Genomic DNA, 13,494 nt, shown 5'->3' on the forward strand with positions numbered 1-13,494 from the left:
ATTCAAAAGTTTCTGGAACAAAATTGATAAATCAAAATTCAAAGCGGATATAGAAGATACCGCTGTTGATCAAGCTTTGTCAGACATCACTGATGAAATTTTAGGATTCATTGGAGAATATTTGCAGGTAAGATCTGTGTTAAGTGATTAAGTTTCTTTGAATATCTTAAAAAATCGTTGAAAAGAATCAAAGCTTATTAACTTTATCAGTTCAAAATTTATTTGTATTTTGGTTCTAATTTATTCATTATTTATTTTCTGTTCGACGAGTTTAAAATAATAGTTTATAAATAAATATATTGAATTTTAACTTCTTTGCAGAAATATCATCCAAGGAGTGACTATAGAGAATTATTGGAGCTGTCATCGGTCTTTTTAGGAGTTGTTCCAAAAGAAAATTTTTCATTTAAAAGTCCAGGAGCTATGAGTCATGCTCGTTGGATATCTAAGGCAATATATTGTTTAAAAATATTCATTTTTCGGGAAGAATTCAAACTCACAACTTATGAGATAAATAGCCTCCGAGATATATGCAATTTTATCATCACAAATTATATAACAGCGTAGTTTGCTTCGACTTCAGCGACTTTGGCTGCACAACATGATTTAATTTTTATGCAAAAATTAATTCGATACAAAGCAGTAAATTCGGCAATATCATCTGCAACTACTGAAAAAATGAGGAATCACCTATGGTATTTGTCTGAAAAATTAGCCGTTATATCTTTATTTGATAGTTGTGTAAAAAATGAAGTAAAAGAACAAATTATTGTTAATTTGAAGAATCGAAATGGTTTTAATACGAAATCCAAAAAATTGGAGATGAAACAAGAAGACTTTAAAGGATATTTGCAAAAAGATATGAGTGATTTTGTATCAAAAGATTCTATGTCCATTTTTACAGCGTTTGATTTACCTTATAATTTTATGGAAAGAGATGTGAACTTTTGGCCTCTTGATGAAAGTTATAATGAATGTGTGAAGTTTTTGATAAATTGACTGTGGTTAACGATGTTGCGGAACGTGGGGTAGCGTTAATCGAACATTGTAATAAGTGTTTTACAAAAAATGAAGAACAATTGCAATATTTATTACTTGTTATAAGTAAATATAGAAAAAAATTTCAGAATTGTAATAAGACTACTCTAATGTCACAAAGTTAAGGAAAAAAAATAAACAAAAATAATTTTTAGTTGAAAAAAAAATAAATTGAATTTATTGAAACATTAAGATATGATAGTATTAGAAATTTGCCAGTTGAATAAAAAGATCTGTGAAACCAAAAAAAATTTAGAATACAAAAAATTTAAAAAATTTGACAAAATTTTTTGATAAACTTGGTAGTCTTGTCAAAAAATTGGAAAAAAATGAGAAAATATTATAAATTATATTTTAAAGTTGAATAACTTTGAAACGCGTCGGTGCATCAAAAAATTATAAGAGAGCTTTTTTGTAGAGCGTTCAATTTTATTTAAGAAAATGATTTGGTCTAGCCTTTGTAATGGATCATTAGAGAGTTATAAAATTCTAAACACAAAAAAATAATTTTTCCCATGTTAATCAAACGGGAAATAGGAAATTGCGATGCGGGAGTTGTTAATATTAATATTAAGAGCTCAAACTTTCACAGTATTTTTTTTTCGTCGTCTTTAACAAGATTTTCGATACAATGAAGAAAAAAAAATTAGTCGATTTATTTGAATCACTCTAATGAATATATGTATATATATATATATATATATATATATATATATATATATATATATATATATACATACACATGTAAACTTTTGAGTGGATGGTATTTTTTGACTCTACTAGGTATAATAAGATATACGGTGGCAAAATTCTTTGATAATTCGATCATGAGACCCATTGCAATAGGCCGATTTCTAAAGAAATCTACCTAAAAATGCAAAAATACAGCGATTGTAACATTTCCATCGTTCATTCCCAACTCAATATCATCACAGAGACGCAAAATAGCATCCTGAGTATAAAGGCCTACTCTAAACGCCGTTTGAAATTTATCTATTGTATCATTGCTAATTAGGTGTTCCATAATCTGATTATAAACGTATCTCTCCAAAGATCTTGACAGTGTACATAATAAGGAAATTGGTCTGTAATCCGAATTATTGACAGGACTTCGCACTTTCGGTAGAGGCAATATATAGGATCGCTTCCAAGCTGATGGGAACATACCTGAAGCCAATGAGTTGTTAAACAGATTGGTAATCAAGCTCAAAAAAAAAGCTAAAATAACTTTATATGTTTTTATTTCAAAACCGTCAGGTCTTATCGACTCAGAAGTGATCCTCTTAATTGTCTCACATTTATCACATTTAATGACACAATTCTCAAGATAATTATAATCAGGCTTGTCAATTTCAATTCCAGCAGCAGTTATAAAAAAAAGGCATTAATATCATTTAAATTCAAATTCTGATGAATAAACGAATCGGATCTTTTAACTAAACTTAAATTACGAAAGTCATTCCACAAGGACTTAGCATTTTTGCAGTTTTTGAATCGATGTTCAAAGAAGCTTTTCTTGGCTTCCATAATTCTCTTCTTAATCAATTTACGCAAATCAGAATATTGCTTGGAGGTAAACCCTGATCTTCTAAATATCCTGCATAGTTTTGATCGACGACGTTGAAGTTCCTTAATGTCTTTATTTATCCAAGGCGCAGGCTGGTCACGAACAATTACTTCCCTCAGCAATGCAAATGTTTCAATAGCTTCATTTAGATGTCTATGCAACCAATTATTCATGGCATTAACTGTATCTGCATGATCAACATCAGAGAGGTCAAGATTCTCACAAATTTCTTGTAATTGACTATCACTAATTCTAGCTCAATTTCTACACCAGATCTTTTTCCGACCTAGCAAACATATATTATAATCATATTCTAAGGAAATAAGGTCATGATCCGCAAGAAACGGTTCAGAAGACTGACGTGATGAAATTACCAAATCTAGATTGCTTACTAAGCAATGATCAACCCATGAATGTGAACTAGAAGTATGATGCGTGGCATCATAATTGATCATATTCAACCCCAGAGAGCCACAGAAGTTAAGAAAACTATCCGACTTTGAGGAGGTTGAAAGCATATTAATATTGAAGTCTCCTAACAAAACCACATGCATATAATGTGGCATAATATCATCTAAGTCAGCCTATAAGAGATTCAAAGAAGTAGAAGTACGTGGATTGTAGATAACTCCAACTAAAACTTTTAGTCTTGATGATTGCCATACTTCTAGAAGTATGAACTCGGGGTTATCTCGAATATAATCAAAACTAATGACAAATCTCGATGACAATGAACTTTTGATATATATTGCTACTCCACCACCGGTCCTTCCAGCCCGATCATTCCTATACAGTGTGTATGAAGGTAAACTGAACTGAGCATCGGACATGTTAGAGCTGAGCCATGCTTCACTCACTGCAATGACATCAAATGAGTGCATTCTAAAAAACCCCTTAAACAAACAAAAGTTACTGTACAGTGATCGAATATTAACGTGACAGAGTGTAAGAGGTAATTTCAAAGAAGAGGTTGATAGAAGCGATGAATCCTTGAGCGATGATTTAGTGATTAAATTTTATTGCAGAGTATTTCTAAGTTTTTCGAGCCCAGTCGATGGTAGTAATTTTAAAGGCGGTTTATCTGAAGCATGTCTAACAAAAATCTGCTGCCATCATCCAAACGTTTCTCGCCAAAAGCTTTGGAAAAGTCTTCAGTATCTGAAGGCGAAACTTATAAAGTGCTGAAGGATGACGACGATGTAACCGTACCGGATCGGACGAAACATTATCACCCAGTAACAATGCATTGCCACGAATAACTGTACCCTTTGCCTTCGAAAGGACAGCATCAACTTCATCCTTGGAGTTAAATTTAATCACGACATCTCTTTTTCTAGTCCCAGATTCCACTAGTTTTCTAACTCTCGTGACGAATTCAACTTTTGATGAATCAACAGGAATGCCGAAGACATGATAAAGTTCGTTTACTACATCATTGAGATTCTCACCAGGCTTCTCTTGCAGCTCAGAGATGAATATTTCATCCGATAGAAACTTAGTTTCCATCAACAGCGCCCTCTGCTCAAAATTACAGCTCATCAACAGTTCAGCTGCTTTAGTTACCTTTTCATCAACCTTTAAGGTATTGGAGGATTTGGCCTATTCCATTTCCCCAACTCTTTTTTCTAGATCGTTGTACTTCCCATTTAATTCATCTTGACGACGTTTCATCTCATCAAACTTCTCATGTAACTTATTTATTTATTTATTTATCATTCGATCATGGGGCGATGCTCCTTGTGATCATGACCGAAAGATTACATTGAATTTACAATTAGTTTCAAGTACAACATATAGAACCATATAATGACATCAGCATAGTACATTAACTTAAAGAAACCATTTTACACCAGAGCAATAATATTGCAGAAAGATTATACATAAATAAATTATCCAAATTATACAAAAAATATATATGCATTAGGGTGCTTTTTTTTTGAGACTATTTTTTTTTTCGCTCCCATCCCGAAATTTTTTAGAAAATACCCCCGAAAAAATTCCCTGAGAGTTTGAGCCCTTAATATTAATATTAAGTATTCGACTACAGTGTGTGAAGATTTCCCACTTAAAATACACGTAAATTTGGGTTTTTATTTTTTTAATTTCTATAACTCCGCAGCATTTTATGATATCATCTCGTCCAAAATAGGGATTTTCTCAGAATTAAATGCTCTACAAAAATGCCCATTGTCGTGAAGTCATAACTTATACGGGTGGGGTAGTACGGACCGCTAAACTGAATTTTTGATGATATCATAAAATGCTGTGGAGTTATAGAAATTAAAAAAATAAAAACCCAAGTTTACGTATGTTTTAAATGGGAAATCTTCACACGCTGTGGTCGAGTACTCAATATTAATATTAAGAGCTCAAACTCTCAGGAAATTTTTTTGGGGGTATTTGCAACAAAATTTCGGGATTAGAGTGGAAAAAAAATCGGTCTATCGGTTGATCCTGTGGGCCAGCCCCAAAACTTTCCACTGTTTCCGAGCTCAAAGAGCTCGAAAACATCGTTGTGCATGCATTTTCAAGCTCTTCATGTTTATAAATACTTTTTTCTGCCATTTTATTTTGAAAAAACCGTTTTTAGCATTTGTTTCTCTCATGATGTCTCGCAAAAGAATTAACCGATTTTGATGGTTGAGGCGGCAATCGACGTGTTTTATTGAATTCTAGAGCTGATTAGATCTTAGAATTGGTTTATAGGATCGTTTCTGAGATATTTCAAAAAAATCAGAAAAAAAAATTTTTTTTAATTTTTTTCGACAACGGTTTCTCTTGAATGAATGAACCGATATTGATGGTTGAGGTGGCGTTCAAAGCGGCTTATAAAGCTTTAGAGCCCAGTTGATTTTGGAATCAATCCATCGAGCGAATTAAAAGGTATCCAAAAAAAATATTTTTGATAAAATTATATTTTTAAAATATCTCTGAACGAGACCTACCGATCAAGTTTAATCTTTCACAGCTTCAAGATATTGACAAGCCGTGTCGAATGACACCTTGACGATCAAAATCAGTTCACCCATTCAAAAGATACAGGTATTTACATACATACATACGTACACTCAGACATCATCTTGAAATTAGTCAGAATAATATTCTAGAACCTCATAATGTCAAGATCTGATAGAAATTTGATTTTCGAAAATCGGACCGAAACCAATAACTTCCCGAATTTCTGAAAATTTTCAATTTTCTTAGCGGGAAGTTAAAATAGTCGCAACAAAAAGCACCTAAATATATATACATATACATGGGTTGTTCAGATTTTAAATTTACAAATTATCTTATAACAATGCAATCAAAATATTATTCGCTATGTTCGATTTCATCGATTTGCAAGAAGTGTAGGTAGCATCTATTACGGAACTCATTTAACGTTGCCGAAGAGATAACTTCAGTTGGAAGTTCATTCCAAATATTGCAACCAGGAATTATAAAAGACTTTTGAAAAGTCGTCGTGCGCGCAAACGGAACTTGAAGGATATCTGTTTGCGTGTGGTTTCGTCGAGACGCAATATTCGATCTAAGTATACTAATTGGCTACCAAGTAGGTCAGGTCTCATAAGGCATAGAGCCTTATAGAAATCGCAGTCAACAAGTTGGAGTCTACGGTGATTCGGTAAGAGCCAGCCAAGATGCCGCCGATGGTGGAATATATGCTCTCTACGCTTTACACGAAGCACAAATCGTACACAATTATTTAGTGGAACTCGTAGAGATTTTTCAAGTTCAGATGTTAAGTTCGTTAAGACGCAAGTACAGTCATCAAAAACAGGTAAGACTAGGGCAATTATAAGCTTACGTTTTAGCGGAATACTTAAATATCTATTCTGCATTCTGATTCCCCGATGAAAAAAGATTTTGTCTAATCATATATGATCATGCGTAATTGTCTATATATGATCAGATCCAAAAATTGGCCAAGTCTGATCATACATACCTTGATCTGTTTATACATGATCATATATGAGTATATATAATCATGCATGAACAAATATAGTCATTTTTAGAATCTCATTTAGAATATCTGTAAATTATTAATTAAGTAGTCTAATTAGGATTTATTGTCTTCATCAATATCAATGTCGGTTAAAATTAAATGAAAAAAAAAAAAAAAAATTATTAACCATCGACAATTATTTGACTACGAGGTCACCCATCCAATTAATGTCCAACGCCGATGCTGCTTAACTTTGGTTATCGATGGTTTGTAGTCTGATCCTCTAGTCTGTTATACACTTACAATTAAGAAACGTTCATGGCATTACTTAACTCAAATAATCAAATTGATACTTTATACTTTTAAATTGCTGCCGAAACCTTTGAACATTTTTTTAGTATTGGGGATTTAAGTTTGATTGATAGTTGACAGAATAAAAATTTAATAACATTGACATTAAAAAATTGTCATATTATTATATATATATTAGGGTGCTCCGTTTGAAACGAAGATTTTTTTTTTTTCGTTCCCCATCAAAAATCTTTTTCTACATGTAAAAATAAAAATTCAGTGAAATTTTGAGGTCTTAATAACAATTTTAAGAACTGGAACAACGTCGTTGAAGTTTTCTCATGCTAAAAGCATGTAAATTTTGATTCTTTTCTTTTTATCGAATAAAACTCAGCCCCATATTCACGTATCTTATCGGTTCAAAGTTTTCTTGGAAGAGAACTGTACGCTCTTTGAAAAAGCCTGTATGTGCTTAGCAGTACCTTTAACTAGAGCCCTCGTGGAAGCTTTGAAAGACTTATTTCCTACGAAATTAGTGGTTTTTTGTTGTTAACTTGTAAACGGTTGACTTTTGGGAAAAAAAGTACATGACATTTTTTGTAGGAAATTTAGTCTTCTACAAAAAAGTTCCCATAAGTCAAATCTCTAAAATCAATATTTAAAAAGATATATGAACTTTAACTAAGTAAAATTCGAAATTTTAACTAAATGTCAATGTTCAATACTATACAATATATTCAATTATTAACTTATGGTAAGTATCAATTAATATATATTTATATGAAATATAAAATGCCCGTAATTATTCATCGAAATTGTTCTTAAGTACCAACCTCATTTGCAATTCTTTTGAAAAATTGAATGATTAAAACACAGGTTTGAAGAATCTCGTTCGAATTTTCGATGTCCTTGGGACCTAACAGATGGATTATGTTTAAAAAAACATGGTTTATGTAATGGTTTTGAATTATAAAACCGTTCAACTTGACATTTAGCTAAAATTTCGAATTTTACTTAGTTAAAGTTCATATATCTTTTTAAATATTGATTTTAGAGATTTGACTTATGGGAACTTTTTTGTAGAAGACTAAATTTCCTACAAAAAATGACATGTACTTTTTTTCCCAAAAGTCAACCGTTTACAAGTTAACAACAAAAAACCACTAATTTCGTAAGAAATTAGTCTTTCAAGGCTTCCACGAGGGCTCTAGTTAAAGGTACTGCTAAGCACATACAGGCTTTTTCAAAGAGCGTTCAGTTCTCTTCCAAGAAAACTTTGAACCGATAAGATACGTGAATATGGGGCTGAGTTTTATTCGATAAAAAGAAAAGAATCAAAATTTACATGCTTTTAGCATGGGAAAACTTTAACGACGTTGTTCCAGTTCTTAAAATTGTTGTTAAGAGCTCAAAATTTCACTGAATTTTTATTTTTACATGTAGAACAAGATTTTTGATGGGGAACGAAAAAAAAAAAATCTTCGTTTCAAACGGAGCACCCTAACATATATATATATATATATATATATATATATATATATATTATAACGCAAAAATTATACGCTAATCTTTGCGCTACAACTTCGTTCTCTGTCCTTAGCCTCCAGTCTCAATGCTAATAGGGCGCCAGGTAATTTTTATCACTGGAATCACCAAACCAGTAAATTATGGAAATTTTGATAATTTTTGATCTGTGGAATTATCATCAAAACCACGCAGAAGTAAAATTCAAAACTAAAACTAAAATGTTCAAAACTTAATAGCAAAACAAGGCAGAGACTGGAGCACTAAAACCAGAGTTACGGTATGCCGTGGTGTCGCTCAGTGTGTAGGTTTATGGAGAGAGGGAGTGGTTCGGGTTAAATCATCCCAAACTCGTGTAAATTATTAACTGATTTGCAATTTTTATTTAACAATGAACAAAACAAATATTAGGACATAATACAAATAATCTTACTCTCTATACCAAAATACTGAATCCGAAAAATACAACGATCCGGTAAATCCGGACGGCAACTTGGCATCTAACTGATGCGCGTCAAAACCTTATAACTAAATTAATTAAAAATAATTAATAAGAAAAATTAAATAACTGGAGCCAACCGATGCTCAAAGAGTACTCGGTGAACGGGAACAGTAATCTTAAACTCATTACTCTAGATATTTTCTTTAACAAAATCGTACGACTAACGTAACTGGATCTCATTTTGACGTTAGTTAGGCAATAATTAACTTACTGACTAACATATTCCTTATAATTATTTTATAAAAATAATTTTAACAATAGATCGCGAATCTGACTCTAAACTGTAACTACTTTCTCATACTTTTCACAGATCTGACATCTTTTCTTTAACTGAAACCCGTAGCATAATACCTCAAGATTTCAACTCGAACTCGATTAATTATTTAAAATAATTATCTCATACCTGATTACTGATGAATAAAATATCAAGTAACGTCTCACACTGTTTAAAATAATACTTCTGTAACGATAACTCCAACCTGTAGCTTTCTGAAGCATCACTCCTGACACGTCTGCTCGCTTCGAGCGACCAGAGTCGAATCCCCTACTGTACTCCCCAAACTAAAAACATCATCGCCATTTATACCGACTCTCTATATTTTACTCCATAACTTCAACTCGATATTGAGTATGGATATCCCAATGTGTGCGCTCTCCTGGACTTGGCTTCGGTGAGATTGCAGACTAAATTCTAAAATTTAAGTGACCAACGGTTACCCTCAGCAGCACACTGGTCAAAGCTGTCCACTGAGGCCTACCAACAAAACCCAAAACTCCAAAAATGACCAGAAATAGCGGCTTCCACAGCGATAGTGGTCACTAAACCATCGCTGAGTCCTGCCAATCATAATAACAAAAACTGATCTCTTACACCTAGACCATAGTCCTTATTTTGGAGCGCTTGCATTTCAGCTAGACCTCTGCACTCCACATGGAAGTCTCATAGGGTCAGGCAAGCATCCTGACATCAGATACAACTGGGTGGCAATTACTTGAGCCCCATTCCATGGTTGCTCCGACTTTTCCACATACCCAATAAACCAAAAACTGAAAATTCCAAAACTCAAACTTTATCTTTTACCAGACTCTAATCTCAACCCATATCCCATAATAAATTTCTCATATAAATTTTCTGTAGCCAAACGTTACTCCATATTTTATCCTTAAACTATATCTCGATCACCAAAAAAAAACTATATAAAAATTGTAATTTACTGTGGCTAAATTCTAAATCTTGAGTTACCATGCTCGGTTATGCCCCAAAATCAGTTGGTGCTTGTGACGTCAACTCAATCCAAGCCTCGTCCAAAAAAATAACGTCACAATATATATATATATATATTTATAGGTTTCATATCAATGAAATCTGATCAGATTTAATCATACACAGACGTATATAACTACATATAGGTTTATATCAGTCACGTCTGATCAGATCTAATTATATATAGGCCTATATATAATTATATATAGGTTTGTATCAATCATGTCTGATCAGATCTAATCATGTATATACTTATATATGATCATATATGGGGTTATAACAGCTAGGTATGATTATATCTAATTATATATAGACTTATAGATGATCAGATCTGATCATATATAGACTCATATATGGTTATATATGGAGTTATAACAGCCAGGTATGATTATATCTAATTATATATAGACTCATATATGATCAGACCTGATCATATATAGACTTGTACATGATTATATATGGGGTCATAACAGCCAGTTATGATCAGATCTAACTATATATAGACTCTTATATATAAATAGATCTGATCTTATATAGACTTATGTATGATTATATATGGGTTCATAACAGCCAGTTATGATTAGATCTAACTATATATATGGACTTATATATAAATAGATCTGATCATATATAGACTTATGTATGATTATATATGGGGTCATAACAGCCAGGTATGATCATATCTAATTATACATAGACTCATATATAATCAGATCTGATCAGATCTAATTATGTATGGGGTCATATATAATTATATATGATTATATATGATTATATATGACCTCATCTATAATCATATATGATTAGACAAAATCTTTTTTCATCGGGTCTGTACAAGGCATGTGTGGAACGTTTTTTACTGTTAGCTACTTGGCAATTCCAAGAGAGTGTGCTGTCAAAAACAACACCTAAGTATTTAAAGGTATTAACTATATCAATTAGTTCGTTCGAGAAATAAAGCCGAATGTTATGAATGGCAGTATTATCGTTATTAAGTCTACATATGGGGTATTCCACACCAAATCGACCACTTTTGACCCCGACCCCTTTCGATTTGGCTGAAAATTTTTTTTCCTTTTCTACCCCATTAAAATCGTTTTTCAGAAAATTTCCAAATTTTTTTACCCAACCCAAAAAAAGTTATGAGTTTTTCAAAAATTAGGCTTTTATTTTATCAAATAGCTATAACTTCTTCAAGAATTGACTAATCGAGATGTTTTTTTTTTTCAAAATTTTTGTCATTGAATGTAATTTTCAAAAAAAAATACAAAAAAATTTTAAGATGAGAAACTCTATGAAATTTTCGGCTTTGTTAAAAAAAACGTGATTTTCTTAAAGTTTGCCATTTTTAGTAGATTTCATAAAAATCTAATTATTGTATTTGTCCTCATGATGGAATTTTCGAAAAATTTTGCTACCTCTAAACTCAGCTCGACGAGCTGAGTCAGGAAATACGTTCAGTTCAAAAGTTATATATATATATATATAACGCGCCGTTCTTCAACGATAGCGTCCGCAATTCTACACCGATCTTAATGAAACTTAGTATACTTATTCTATGGACGATTACCTTAGATGAGTTCGAAGATGAGCCAACTCGGCCAATAAGTTTAGAAGTTATGGTTAATTGAAATTTTGTGAAATTTTCAAAAAAAATTTGTTTGCCGCTTTAACTAGACATAACTTCTAAACGGAAAGAGATAGCTTATATTCGTTTAATCTATGTGAAAGCTCGGTCGATTGCCTACAATTTTGACTATACAGCTCATTGATTTGACCATTTTTTCTAGTAGATAAATGGTTTTGAACATGTACAAAATATTATAAAAACTAATTTTATGCAGATTTTCACTTTGATTATAGCCACAATTTCAAACCGATCACCTTAAAACTTAGTATACGTATTTTGTGGGTGACTACCTTGTTCGAGTTTGAAAATGAGCTCAATCGGTCGATTAGTTTAGAAGTTATAGCATTTCAAAATTTTCAAAATGTCCAAAATTCATGTTTTTACTTGTTCTGCCTTCAATATCTTTTAAATGTGATAACTTATCGACTTTATATCAAATTTATCTGAAAGCTCTTCAAATGAGCTTTAATTTTCATACCTATATATATGCCTAGACCAATGAAATTACTTATTTTACCATTTATTTAATGAAATTTTGCTATTGCATTAGTTCTCCTACTTATTAGTACATTCATGGAGCTACTTAAATTCATATTATCGCAGTGTGACACTTATGAAATCCAAACATCTCAATTCAGTGGGTGTACACAATTTTGTTTTATCGACAGTGTATAAATGATATGATATATCAATAACAAGATTAACATTAGTTATGATGATAATATTCTCTATATCTACTCGTCGTTTGAGATTCTATTTGAGATTCTAATAGGCTTTTTATTTCAAATATTAGTATTAATTTCAAGTATGACACTTTGATGTATCACAATCAATTTTTAATCTTAGAATATTTTATTAGTAGATTTTATTGAAAGCAAATTATCGCCTTTGTCCTTATGGTAGAATTCTCGAGCATTAAAACCATAATCTATCATAATTTTTCGAATAGGGTCCGGAATACCATTGGTCCGATAGTTTGAATATATGCATACGTATCTTCAAATAACGTCAAATCAAAACATATAGTGCATTATCATCAAAAATTCTTCTGAGGCTCATTTAGTTAGCTCCGATTTTTGGCATTATACTTATAATTTTTCGATTTTTTTGTTTTATCATCTCAAGAATTTTTAAGAAAATGTAAAAAAAAAAATTTATTTCATTATCAACTTTTATTTGAACAGCGAAAAAAATTAAATAATGAGAAATCTACTTCCATTTCGGCTGCCGAATGGCCTTTTTTTTATTTTTTTTTTATTCTCTTAAAAAAAACTTCACTTAATTCTGCAATTTTTCCCGCCAATCCCAGAGTGGGCCGACTATTCCTTCTATTTTTTTTTATCAATTGAAAAACAAATTTTTGCTCAGTTGGGCTTATTTTGCTAAACATCAGTCTGGAAATTTTTGAGGATTTATAGACGACGTCCGACTTTGAAGAATTGAGACGAAAAAATTCATTGATAGTGGTAATCCTCAAAAAAATTTGGATTTTTTTCAAAAAAGTGGAAAAAAAAATTGAAGATACATAAATAATTTTATTATAATTTTTTTTAAAAACTAGACCTGAAAAAAAAGATAATGAAAAAAAAAATTGCCATTTGTTTTATTTTGGAACAAGTCACAGGCTTTTGAAATAGCGATGGACGTTAGATTTTTTTTCGACAGCCTGTGACATGGTCAAAAATAAACCAAACGGCAATTTTTTTTTTCATTTTCTTTGTTTTCACGTCTA

The sequence above is a fragment of the Microplitis mediator genome, chromosome 5 (assembly GCF_029852145.1).
Source record: "Microplitis mediator isolate UGA2020A chromosome 5, iyMicMedi2.1, whole genome shotgun sequence".
NCBI classification, from domain to species: Eukaryota; Metazoa; Arthropoda; class Insecta; order Hymenoptera; family Braconidae; genus Microplitis; species Microplitis mediator.